Genomic DNA, 12,726 nt, shown 5'->3' on the forward strand with positions numbered 1-12,726 from the left:
GCTTAGTGATATTCTTGGGTTATTTCTATTCTAGGGTTATTTTGGTCATTTTACAGATCTGGTGTATTCCAATCCCTTCTTCCCATATGATCTTATTATTTAATTCAAACGTATCATCTTTTCCAGACCTTTCGAATAATTATGACAGAAGAGCACTCTCGATAATTTATTCTTAACTCAGAGATTTTTAGGTCAATTGTCTTCTCAGAAGTTACCAACAGGTTATCAGAAATTTTCTATACAAAGATAGGATCTTAACAATTAAACGTAATTTATCGAGTTAAGTATAAATCCTCAAAGCACTTTCTCATTCAGGGTCAATTCGGACTATTTTTACCTCTCAAGGGCATTTTTGTAATTTCTTAATCAAATAATTTCGATATTAACTCTTAACAAAAATAATATAATTTAGAGATTTTTAGGTCAATTGTCTTCTCAGAAGTTACCAACAGGTTATCAGGAATTTTCTGTACAAAGATAGGATCTTAACAATTAAACGTAATTTATCGAGTTAAATATAAATCCTCAAAGTACTTTCTCATTCAGGGTCAACTCGGACTATTTTTACCTCTCAAGGGCATTTTTATAATTTCTTAACCAAATAATTTCGATATTAATTCTTAACAAAAATAATATAATTTAGAGATCCTATGATTAATTGCTTTCTTGAACATTCTCTGATCTTGAAATGATTCCCTTAACAGACTTCTAGTATCTTGCACAAACCCTCTTGGGGTTAAAAATTGATTATCCAAATTTTCTAAGCAAACTAATGTTCCTTATACACATTTTTAGTTTTATCAGATCAATAAGTCTTTTTAGAGTTATTAATCAACTTCCAAGGATAATTCTTGTCATTTTAAAATATAGGAGTATTTTTGTAATTTTACATAATCGAAATATTCTCATAATTTATCATCCAAGTACCTTTAATGAGATAAATTATAATCTACATATCCATGGTTGATTCCTTTATCACTTAATTCCAGAACTTGTAATTTAATTTCAACTATCCTCCTATTCTTATAATAGTCATCTGAGTCACATTCAGTTACTTATTTTCTACCATATTCGTATCGAGCGTAGAACTTCATTAATTACATATATGAGACGAAACATTTTCATTCATGCATTTACCAATACCAACATGTTCAATAAAGCATAAAGAGGTAGTAATGTATTACCTCGATTTCTGTGCCATACTGATCAACCATTAAATTCCATTTGAACGCCCTCGATCTTGAAATCAACTTCCAATAATTCCTCAGATGCATATCAACAGCAATGACATCATTAACGGAGCTTAATTCCGAAAAACGGATCGAATCGGGTGATTAATCAATGAAAACTAGCTTACTGGGTTCAAATTTGGCGAAACAGACTTCAAAATCGGAATCAAGACATCGAAAAACATAAAATATGACTTTTCAAAAATTTTGACTTTCGAGCTTCCAATCTTTCTCTCACGATCCCAAACCATCTCAATTTTGAATTTGAATCCAAAAAAATTTCCCTCACTATAAAAATTAACTTATTAAAATCTAAAATTTGATGATGCTACTAGAATATTTATTTACTAAAATAAGGCTAAAGCAAACTAATCTAAACTATTAAAGCTTGGTTGAAATTATACTAAAACTAGGTGACAAAGTTAGAATCTTACCGAAAATAGATGACTGAAGCTATGATTAGACCTTTCTTTATATCAACATTTTCAAATCCACGTGCTTCTGAACCCATTTACATTTATTTATTATTTTTTCCATTACCAGCTCTCAAACCTTGGTTGAGATAGCCAAATGATAAGCACTAAACCAGCTAGGACAAGGAGAAAGCCGGTGGAGATTCCTAGCGGTGAGACCAACCCAAGCATAGACGATAAGCGACGATGGCGTCCCTCCTTGCCTCCCTAGCACGCACAACCCCTGTTGTCATTCTGAAACTTTCATGGAACACTCTTTCATAAGAGGAAAAACCAGGATCGAAAATCAAATAATTCTTTATCTTCTTTAAACACCAAATAACATTTCCAAAATATAATCCCAATCAACCGGCAAGACTGGAAAGCACGACCGACCACGTAAGTTTTGCTCGATCCAACTAACCAGGTTGAGTTGCATGAACTCACCCATGAGTTCTAGTTTAATTACCTTAACCCACGTCTTGCTTGCTACCACACAGTCCCGGAGAAGTGTGAAATAGACCCAACTGCAACACTACTTATTGAGCAGCCCGGATCCAAAGCCATGCACCGTCACACCCTTTCCTCGTTTGATGATAATCTGTTCTCAGACAAGGCGAGCACTATAAATTTGCCAGAACTCTTAGATGCTCCTTTTCTGTTTTGTTTCAACATCAAAGGACTCCACATTTCCATCGCAACGAGACTTCCAAAGGTCGAGGTCTTCGGTAATCTCATTTACCATTGAGTCGAGGGTGCTAAATCTATGTCATTTCCCCCTTCTCCCAACTGGGAAATGCCTGAAAAATGTTCTGACAAGGAACCAGAAAAATGGTTTTTTTGCTGGGATTCGCCGTAGATGGAGAAGAAATAGATAAAGTGGAGTGAAAACAAAAGTGTAAACGAGAGGTGTTATTAGAGAAAAGGAGTTGTCTTTGGTTGCTGATGAACAGATAGGGATATGTTTATCACAAATTTTCACTCTAAGTTCGTAAGTTCAGAGAGTGTTTTTATTATAACGGATTATTACACACTCTCCATCTTTTTCATAATTGAGGAGTGGTTGGCTCAGTGCCTACATATAATAATGGCATTAACAGGTGGCCATAATAATTGCTACGGGCCAATATACATGTGCTCTTAAAAATTACAATAATTGGGGTGTTACATTAAATCTCTAATCTTATTCCACTATCAATATTTTTATCATTTATATCTTATAATTATATCCTCTTATATCTATTCTTTTACTCAACATATTATTTAATTAACCAAGCAATATAAACATCATCATATAAATCATATCAGATTATCTAATAAGAAATACATGCATACATATAAATCATCGTTAGTCACTTATCATTTAATCACATAGCACATATACTTAACATGCTTAATCATATACTATACTTATACCTCATCATGTCCTTGCTATAAAATTTATCATATCACAATATATATTTGTTATTATCTCTTGATTAGCCCATGTACATATGTGAGAACTATTGATATGTGAGTCTCTAGAGATTGTGCACTAATGTTGTCACCACAACTCGTATAAATGCACCGAAGTGCCACGTAGAATTGCACCGAAGTGCCATGTAGAATTGCACCGAAGTTCCATATAAAATGTCCCTAAGGACCACGTAAAAAATTCCTTAAGAATCATATACATATGCTAAGGACTAAATATGTGTCTTAAAAGACCTCATACATGTTCCAAAGAATACATATATGTCCTGAAGGACCGCGTAGACCCTCGACTCTTGGCATGCCAACTATACCTCTAGCTCTCAAGACACATAACATGGGCATTAATATTTATGTTTGTCAAATATTCATACATTCATATCAAATAATCTCATAGCTTATTGTCACGTAGATCGTGTAATATTCTCGTAGAGTCTCATATCTCATTATCATATATATCATATCACATATATTTGTATTCACAAAGATAAATAGTCATATAGATCCCTTTCACATAGCTTATATCATACCTTCATGTAATCACTCATCTCTAGTCACATGTCTTATTATTACATTTTTATAAGATCACACGTAGTCAAGTAGTTCATTTCCATATAAATCACACATACACGTAGATCATTTGCGCGTAGAACATCTTCATAATACTCACATATCACATAGCTTATACTTGTTCTTATATCTTCTCATAACATATTCTCTTATCACTTTCTGTCATTTCATTCTCACCATTTAATTTCACCTAATTCATAGTCATGTGGCTTATCTTATATACATATATTCACATACATTATGTAATCATATAGATCATTCATATTAATTCCTATAACTTATCACAATACATGTATTCACACAAATCATTTAATACATAATGTAATATATATCACATATACCCAAATCAAACATATGCATATGATCATAAATTCATGCATTCTAATATAGGAAATAGACTCATCGCAAGTCTTATTTCCATTAAACATCATGAGCTAACTTGTATGCACTCACCTTGGCCTCACTAAGTTCCAATCCCCTTTTATGATTTCCTTTCTTCCGATGGAATCTTAACTTGATGGTCATCCCGAAACTTGTTCGTGCTCGATATCTACATGTTTATACATTGATACATATCAGTATCTAATTGATGTATTATAATCTATCATTTCGTAGACCAAAAGAAAGACCTAATTCTATTTTCCCTTGAAGTGCATCGGTACATTATACAGTGTATCGATGCACAATGCATCCCTTAACATGTGCATCGATGCACTACCCCATGCATCGATACATAATTTACATTCGATGTTTCCATTTTAAGGGGTGTATCGATGCACCCCCTATGCATCAATGCACTCACTGCATTCGATGTTCATTTATTTGAGAGTGCATCGTACACAATGAATGTGCATCGATGCACACAACCCAGAAATTCCAACTAGGGCACGAAATTCACTTTTTTTAGCTCAACTCTTCATATTTCGTTCCCTTTTATATTCTTAACTCATATACACATATTCCAACTCATTTCTATTCATTCATCACCTTTTTAATATCAAAATCCTATTCTCCATATGTAATTCAAGAATTACACTAAATTTTCAACATGTTCCAAATCTATTTCTAACACCTCATATCTCTTAATTCAATCATTGACAAACCAAATTCAACTTCAAAATATATTAACTCCCTCCATTCCAATAATTCACTTAAAAACTCTTCATATTTAATCCTTCACAACTCATCCATTTTGAAGTTTCAACATGCTTTAATCTCTAAATAATCTTTCTTATCACCCCAAGAATCAAAACTAATCTTAAAACTCAGGAATTAACCAGTTGAAATTAAACTTACCTTTTCTATGGAGCTTACGAAAAGAGAAGAAGAAGAAGAAGGTTGAACCAAAGTCTCCAGACTTTTCTATTTTATTTTCTCCCTTTTCCACGTGCCATCTCCTATATAAAGGAGGAATAAAAATATTTCTTATGAAATTACTATTATACCCTTAAAATTTCCACAATTACCATTTAATATAACACTGAAATTTTCCATTTAAGTCCTTGAACTTTTAACTTGTTTCAAAATTGAGCACAAAGTTTCCAAAAATTACTTTTTAGTCACTAACTCTGATTTGAGATGTTACAAATCTCCCCTCCTTTTAAGAAAATTCGTCCTCGAATTTTCACTGCATACCTTTATAATATCATGCCTTATAATATTTTCATGTTGCTTCCCTTTCTTAATATTTCATGTTACCGCTAGCAAACTTACCATTTCCTCATACTCAGTTCTTTATATACGTCCACATCTTTATAAGTCCATATAATATCATTCATTATATAGACAGTAACCCCAATCCTTATTCCTCAATATTATGGATCAATTGATCTTTTTCATCATTCTCTATGTGTTTTGTACATAAATCAAGCTTTTGTTCATTTCTTAATCCTTGTCTGTATTACTATACACAAAATCTTTTCATATAACCCTCACGTATTTGTTCAAAGAATAATCATTCATTCTCGCTCTTCTAATAATTGAAAATTGTATCATTTCAATATCAAACTTATAACTTATATCTCAATATACCTCTTGGCATACTTGATCTTTTAAACTCCATCTTTGACTTTTCCTATCCCTTTATTATTTTATTATTTCAAAATCAAAATCTTCTTATGCACATATTATATATTTTCTTATCATTTATACTTAGCTTTGCTTACCGATCTTCATCGCATCTTCATAACTTTGATGATCCGCTTTATTTATACAGAACCTCATTCTTTACCATCTCTTGTACTTGTATTTCCTTCCTCAAAGCTCCCTTTTTAAACATATAAATACTTATTTCGTTGCCTACATCGTATCTATATGATCAAAACCATATCCAAATCCACATCATACTTGATTAACTTAACTTTATCTTTTCTTCAAATCTTATAACTTTATTATCCATACTATTGTAATTAATCAGTAAAAAAAATTCCAATTTAGGGCATAAGCCCTAATCAGACTACTCATATTCATCTTCTCAGTTGAAATCCAACCAGTGTAATTTACTCACTTATTCAACCCACACTCTTATTCATATACATTACTATTCTCTTGTCTCTTCCATTACCTTACATTTCTGTGATCAAAATACATAATCATGTCTCAATTCACACCATACTTAGTTAATTTACCTTGATGCCATCTTTTGATCCTTTAACTTTAATACACTTATCATCGCATAATTATGTTAGTCAGCACCAATTATTTCAATCTAAAGCATAAATATTCATCGAACTATTCAAATATATTCCTTTCAGTCGGAAATATCTCAGCAATAGTTTACTTAACTTATCAAATCCACATTTACTCTCCTACACCATGTAATTTACGTTGTTCCAACTCAACATTCTAACTTCCTTTATCTTATAAACTGATCACTGATGTACATATTCTTAAACTCTTCTTATTAATCCTTAGCTTTACTCAAACATACGAATCCTCACCTTCTTCACTACATCACATTATTATGATCAAAATATACAACAGTATCCCGATCCACCTCATCTTTGGTTGTTTTTTCCTGACAACATCTCAAAATATTAAATTTCTATACCTTTTCCATCACATAATCTGGTTAGTCAACGCTAACTCTTTCCATCTAAAATAAAAACCCTTATTCTATCCACATTCTTGCTTATACACGGTACTATTCCTTTATTTCAAACTCATCAACTATGGCTTTATATATCTTATACGCTTGTCACTGATGCACTTATTCTCGAACTCTCCACAAATTCTAACCACATCATTAGATCATTTAACTTTCTTATGGTGACACTTATTCACCATATTTTATCTTATCCTTGAAATAATAAGAATGTTTCATATCACTTTTCCGATTCAAACCTGTGAAAACCTTCTATCACTATTCTAATATGATTTCAACTTTTTGAAATCAGTCTTTGATCTTATGAGGTATTTCCTGAGGTGTCTGTTTTTCATCCTGCCTGGCCTGGGCAGGTGAATTGCTACTACCATCAGGTTCACCTCTCGCTTTCTTTGAAATTCTCATAATCATATTTCTACTATATTAAACTAATCTTATTCTATTAGTAATACAACATACTCCTTACACTATTATATCATAAATTTTTCACTATGTGTTGGCATGTACACATTTTATGACACTTTGGACTTCGTTTTATGCTGAGAATCGGCTAAACCTTAGCTCTGATACCATTAAATGTAACACCCCCAACCCGTACCCGAATACGAGTCTGAGGTGTCACATTGACTTTTCAAACTTTGACTCTTGACAAAATTCAAAGAAAATTTAACACTTTCATTAAAATAAAAGCGTTTATTTACATAAATCGACCAAAATAACCAAAATCGATCAGAGCATATTCAACTCAATCAATTAGTACATGTCAACTATATTCAAAATAACCAAACACATTTAAATTATCTATTTTTTGATCTGAAATTTTGTAAGGGAGATGTTGACATGTCTTGCTCTTCTTCGCTTTTCTTCTCGCTTCTGTAACCTACGTGTGAAACAATCACACGCTAAGTCTATGACTTAGTGAGGTATTAAACTTATAAAAGAAACTCTAAATACTTAAACATGTATGAACATATCATCTTATCATGCCACATCAAAACAATATAACATTATATATAACATAATATACACATATACATATTATGCATTATTTTAAATCTCTAATCTTATTCCACTATCAATATTTTTATCATTTATATCTTATAATTATATCCTCTTATATCTATTCTTTTACTCAACATATTATTTAATTAACCAAGCAATATAAACATCATCATATAAATCATATCAGATTATCTAATAAGAAATACATGCATACATATAAATCATCGTTAGTCACTTATCATTTAATCACATAGCACATATACTTAACATGCTTAATCATATACTATACTTATACCTCATCATGTCCTTGCTATAAAATTTATCATATCACAATATATATTTGTTATTATCTCTTGATTAGCCCATGTACATATGTGAGAACTATTGATATGTGAGTCTCTAGAGGTTGTGCACTAATGTTGTCACCACAACTCGTATAAATGCACCGAAGTGCCGCGTAGAATTGCACCGAAGTGCCGCGTAGAATTGCACCGAAGTGCCATATAAAATGTCCATAAGGACAACGTAGAAATTTCCTTAAGAATCATATACATATGCTAAGGACCAAATATGTGTATCAAAAGACCTCATACATGTTCCAAAGAATACATATATGTCCTGAAGGACCTCGTAGAACCTCGACTCTTGGCATACCAACTAACCTCTAGCTCTCAAGACACATAACATGGGCATTAGTATTTATGTTTGTCACATATTCACACATTCGTATCAAATAGGCATATAATCTCGTAGCTTCTTGTCACGTAGATCGTGTAATATTCTCGTAGAGTCTCATATCTCATTATCATATATATCATATCACATATATTTGTATTCACATAGACAAATAGTCATATAGAACCCTTTCACATAGCTTATATCATACCTTCATGTAATCACACATCTCTTGTCACATGTCTTATTATTACATTTTTATAAGATCACGCGTAGTCAAGTAGTTCATTTCCATATAAATCACACATACACGTAGATCATTTGCACGTAGAACATCTTCATAATATTCACATATCACATAGCTTATACTTGTTCTTATATCTTCTCATAACATATTCTCTTATCACTTTCTGTCATATCATTCTCACCATTTAATTTCACTAATTCATAGTCATGTGGCTTATCTTATATACCTATATTCACATACCTTATGTAATCATATAGATCATTCATATTAATTCCTATAACTTATCACAATACATGTATTCACACAAATCATTTAATACATAATGTAATATATATCACATATACCCAAATCAAACATATGCATATGATCATAAATTCATGCATTCTAATATAGGAAATAGACTCGTCGCAAGTCTTATTTCCATTAAACATCATGAGCTAACTTGTATGCACTCACCTTGGCATCACTAAGTTTCAATCCCATTTTATGATTTCCTTTCTTCCGATGGAATCTTAACTTGATGGTCATCCCGGAACTTGTCTGTGCTCGATATCTACATGTTTATACATTGATACATATAGTATCTAATTGATGTATTCTAATCTATCATTTCCTAGACCAAAAGAAAGACCTAATTCTATTTTCCCTTGAAGTGCATCGGTACATTATACAGTGTATCGATGCACAATGCATCCCTTAACATGTGCATCGATGCACTACCCCATGCATTGATACACAATTTATATTCGATGTTTCCATTTTAAGGGGTGCATCGATGCACCCCCTATGCATCGATGCACGCACAGCATTCGATGTTCATTTATTTGAGAGTGCATCGGTACACAATGAATGTGCATCGATGCACACAACCCAGAAATTCCAACTAGAGCACGAAATTCACTTTCTTTTTAGCTCAACTCTTCATATTTATTCCCTTTTATATTCTTAACTCATATACACATATTCAAACTCATCTCTATTCATTCATCACCTTTTTAACATCAAAATCCTATTCTCCATATGTAATTCAATAATTACACTAAATTTTCAACATGTTCCAAATCTACTTCTAACACCCCATATCTCTTAATTCAATCATTGACAAACCAAATTCAACTTCAAAATATACTAACTCCCTCCATTCCAATAATTCACTTAAAAACTCTTCATAATTATTCCTTCACAACTCATCCATTTTGAAGTTTCAACATGCTTTAATCTTTAAATAATCTTTCTTATCACCCCAAGAATCAAAACTAAACTTAAAACTCATGAATTAACCAGTTGAAATTAAACTTACCTTTGCTATGGAGCTTACGGGAAGAGAAGAAGAAGAAGAAGGTTGAACCAAAGTCTCCAGACTTTTCTATTTTCTTTTCTCCCTTTTCCACGTGCCATCTCCTATAATAAGGAGGAATAAAAAAATTTCTTATGAAATTACTATTATACCCTTAAAATTTCCATAATTACCATTTAATATAACACCGAAATTTTCCATTTATGTCCTTAAACTTTTACCTTGTTTCAAAATTGAGCACAAAGTTTCCAAAAATTACTTTTTAGTCACTAACTCTGATTTGGGATCTTTCAAAAATACTAGTATTTGTTGTTTTAATGCGAAATTTAGGGAAGCAGTAAAAATCCATTTCCACATGTAAATGCCGTTATTTTTAGCATTTATTACGTTATTTCTTTATATACAAAATTTAGGGAAAGTTCAAGGAAGTAATTAAACCTAAAATCTTGCCCTAATCATGATTTTCTTGTAATTTCCCCTTAATTCGCCTCCATTTAGCTCAAATTCTGCGGTTTGAATATCAAACATATTACGTTATTAAAAAAATTATGAATGCAATTATGATATAGTTTTAGATTTTTAGTATCCTTATTTTTAAAGAATATTAACAATAAATTTATTATCATGGTTTAGTTTTAAAGGAACTTAAGAGTTTTATGTTAGATTTGTGGAGTTAGAGATATTTTACGATGAAACTGTAATTGGATTCGTGTTCATGGGGTTGAAAGAAGTGAATTGGAAAATTTTGAGATCCAACGATCATTGAGGACAACAGTCGATGGCGGCCGACAGTGACCGACGACATGCAGCGAGGGATTTTGATCAAATTTATTGGTTAAATTGTTATTTTATCTAAATTTCAAGGTTCAAATTAATATTTTATCTAAAGTTTAGTGGTCAAATTAGTATTTTATCTAAAATTCAATGATTAAATTAATAATTAAACCATTTTACTAATGTATCAAGTCATCAAACTAACGGTATTTAACGTCCTAGTGACCAAAATGTTATAAATTGATAACATAGATGACCAAAAAATCATAAATGAATAACAAGGGACTAAAACATTATTTTCTTTGAATTTAGTGGGTAAAAGTGAATACTAATTATCGATCAATCTTATATTTGAATCATAAGTTTTGTTATACATGTATTTTATAAGAGTATAAATTGAGCTTATTCAATCATATAATTGAACTTCTTACTACTTTATGGTAGAATATAATTATTCAAGTGTTGATTGATCTAATGGACTCACATGGTTTGACAGTATCGTAAAAAAAAGACTAAATTGATCATATTTTCAAATATAAAAGTTTAAATTTATTGAATTATTTCATATTAGAACTAAGATGATATAACATATAAGTTTTAAAGACTAAAATTATTATTACACCAAACCAAATTTTCAGTTCTATATTATGCCAGGCAGGTCTACCACGGAGGCGATTCATCTACTTCGACGGCTTATGGAGAAATATAGGGAAAAGTCTAGAGATCTTCACATGGCGTTCATTGACCTTGAGAAGGCTTATGATAGTGTTCCCCGCGATACGATCTGGAAGACTTTGGAAACGAGACGGATCCCAACTGCTTATATCCGGGCGATTCGTGATATGTACTGTAGATCTACTACTTACGTCAGGACTACAGTTGGTGACACCGAGGCATTCCCGGTGGAAATCGGACTCCACCAGGGGTCGGCTCTTAGCCCTTACATCTTCGCCTTGATTATGGACGACATCTATTGTGCGACACCAGACGGTGTACCATGGTGTATGCTTTTCGCTGACGACATTGTCTTAGTTGCTGAAACAAAATCTGAGTTGAATAGTAGACTGGCTACCTGGAAGACTGCTTTGGAAGAAAAAGGTTTAAGGATCAATATTGAAAAGACAGAGTATTTATGTTCAAACTTCAATGGGAACCAAAACGATGAAGATGTAGAAGTATGCATAAAAGGACACGTTCTCCCCTCAAAGGATTGTTTCAAGTACCTAGGGTCTATGATACATAAAGATGGGGGTGTAGATGATGACGTTACACACCGTATAAAGGCGGGATGGCTAAAGTGGAGGGCCGCTACTGGAGTTCTGTGTGACAAGAAGGTCCCTCTAAAACTTAAGGGAAAATTTTATAGAATGGCAATAAGACCAGCGCTGTTGTATGGATCAGAATGTTGGGCAACCAAAAAGGATCACGTAAGGAGGATTGAGGCCGCAGAAATGAGAATGCTTCGATGGACATGTGGTAGGACTCTGAGGGATATGACGACAAACTCTGCTATTATGATGTCCTTGGGGGTGGTGTCTGTTTTCGAAAAATTGAGGGAGGGAAGACTACGGTGGTTTGGGCATGTCCTTAGGCGACTACCGTCGGATGCGGTAAGGAGGGTAGAGTCGATTACAGTCGACGGTGCCAGAAGGAAAGGACGACCAAGGCGAAAGTGGGAAGACTGCTTAAGATCTGATTTGAGGGATTTAGCCCTTACCGAAGACATGACCTCTGATAGGAAAATATGGAGGCTAAAGACTAGGGTAGTCGAGTAGTGTAGGTCACATCTATAGGGTGTATCATCTCTGTCTTCTTTTAATGTCTTTGTAGTATTTTCCATGACTTATACTTTTTATACGTTTCTGTTATTGGTATTTATGAAGGATTAGAACTGGGCTTGCTAACGT

This window comes from Hibiscus syriacus, unplaced genomic scaffold, assembly GCF_006381635.1.
Source record: "Hibiscus syriacus cultivar Baekdansim isolate YM2019G1 unplaced genomic scaffold, ASM638163v2 tig00111298_pilon, whole genome shotgun sequence".
Taxonomy (NCBI): domain Eukaryota; kingdom Viridiplantae; phylum Streptophyta; class Magnoliopsida; order Malvales; family Malvaceae; genus Hibiscus; species Hibiscus syriacus.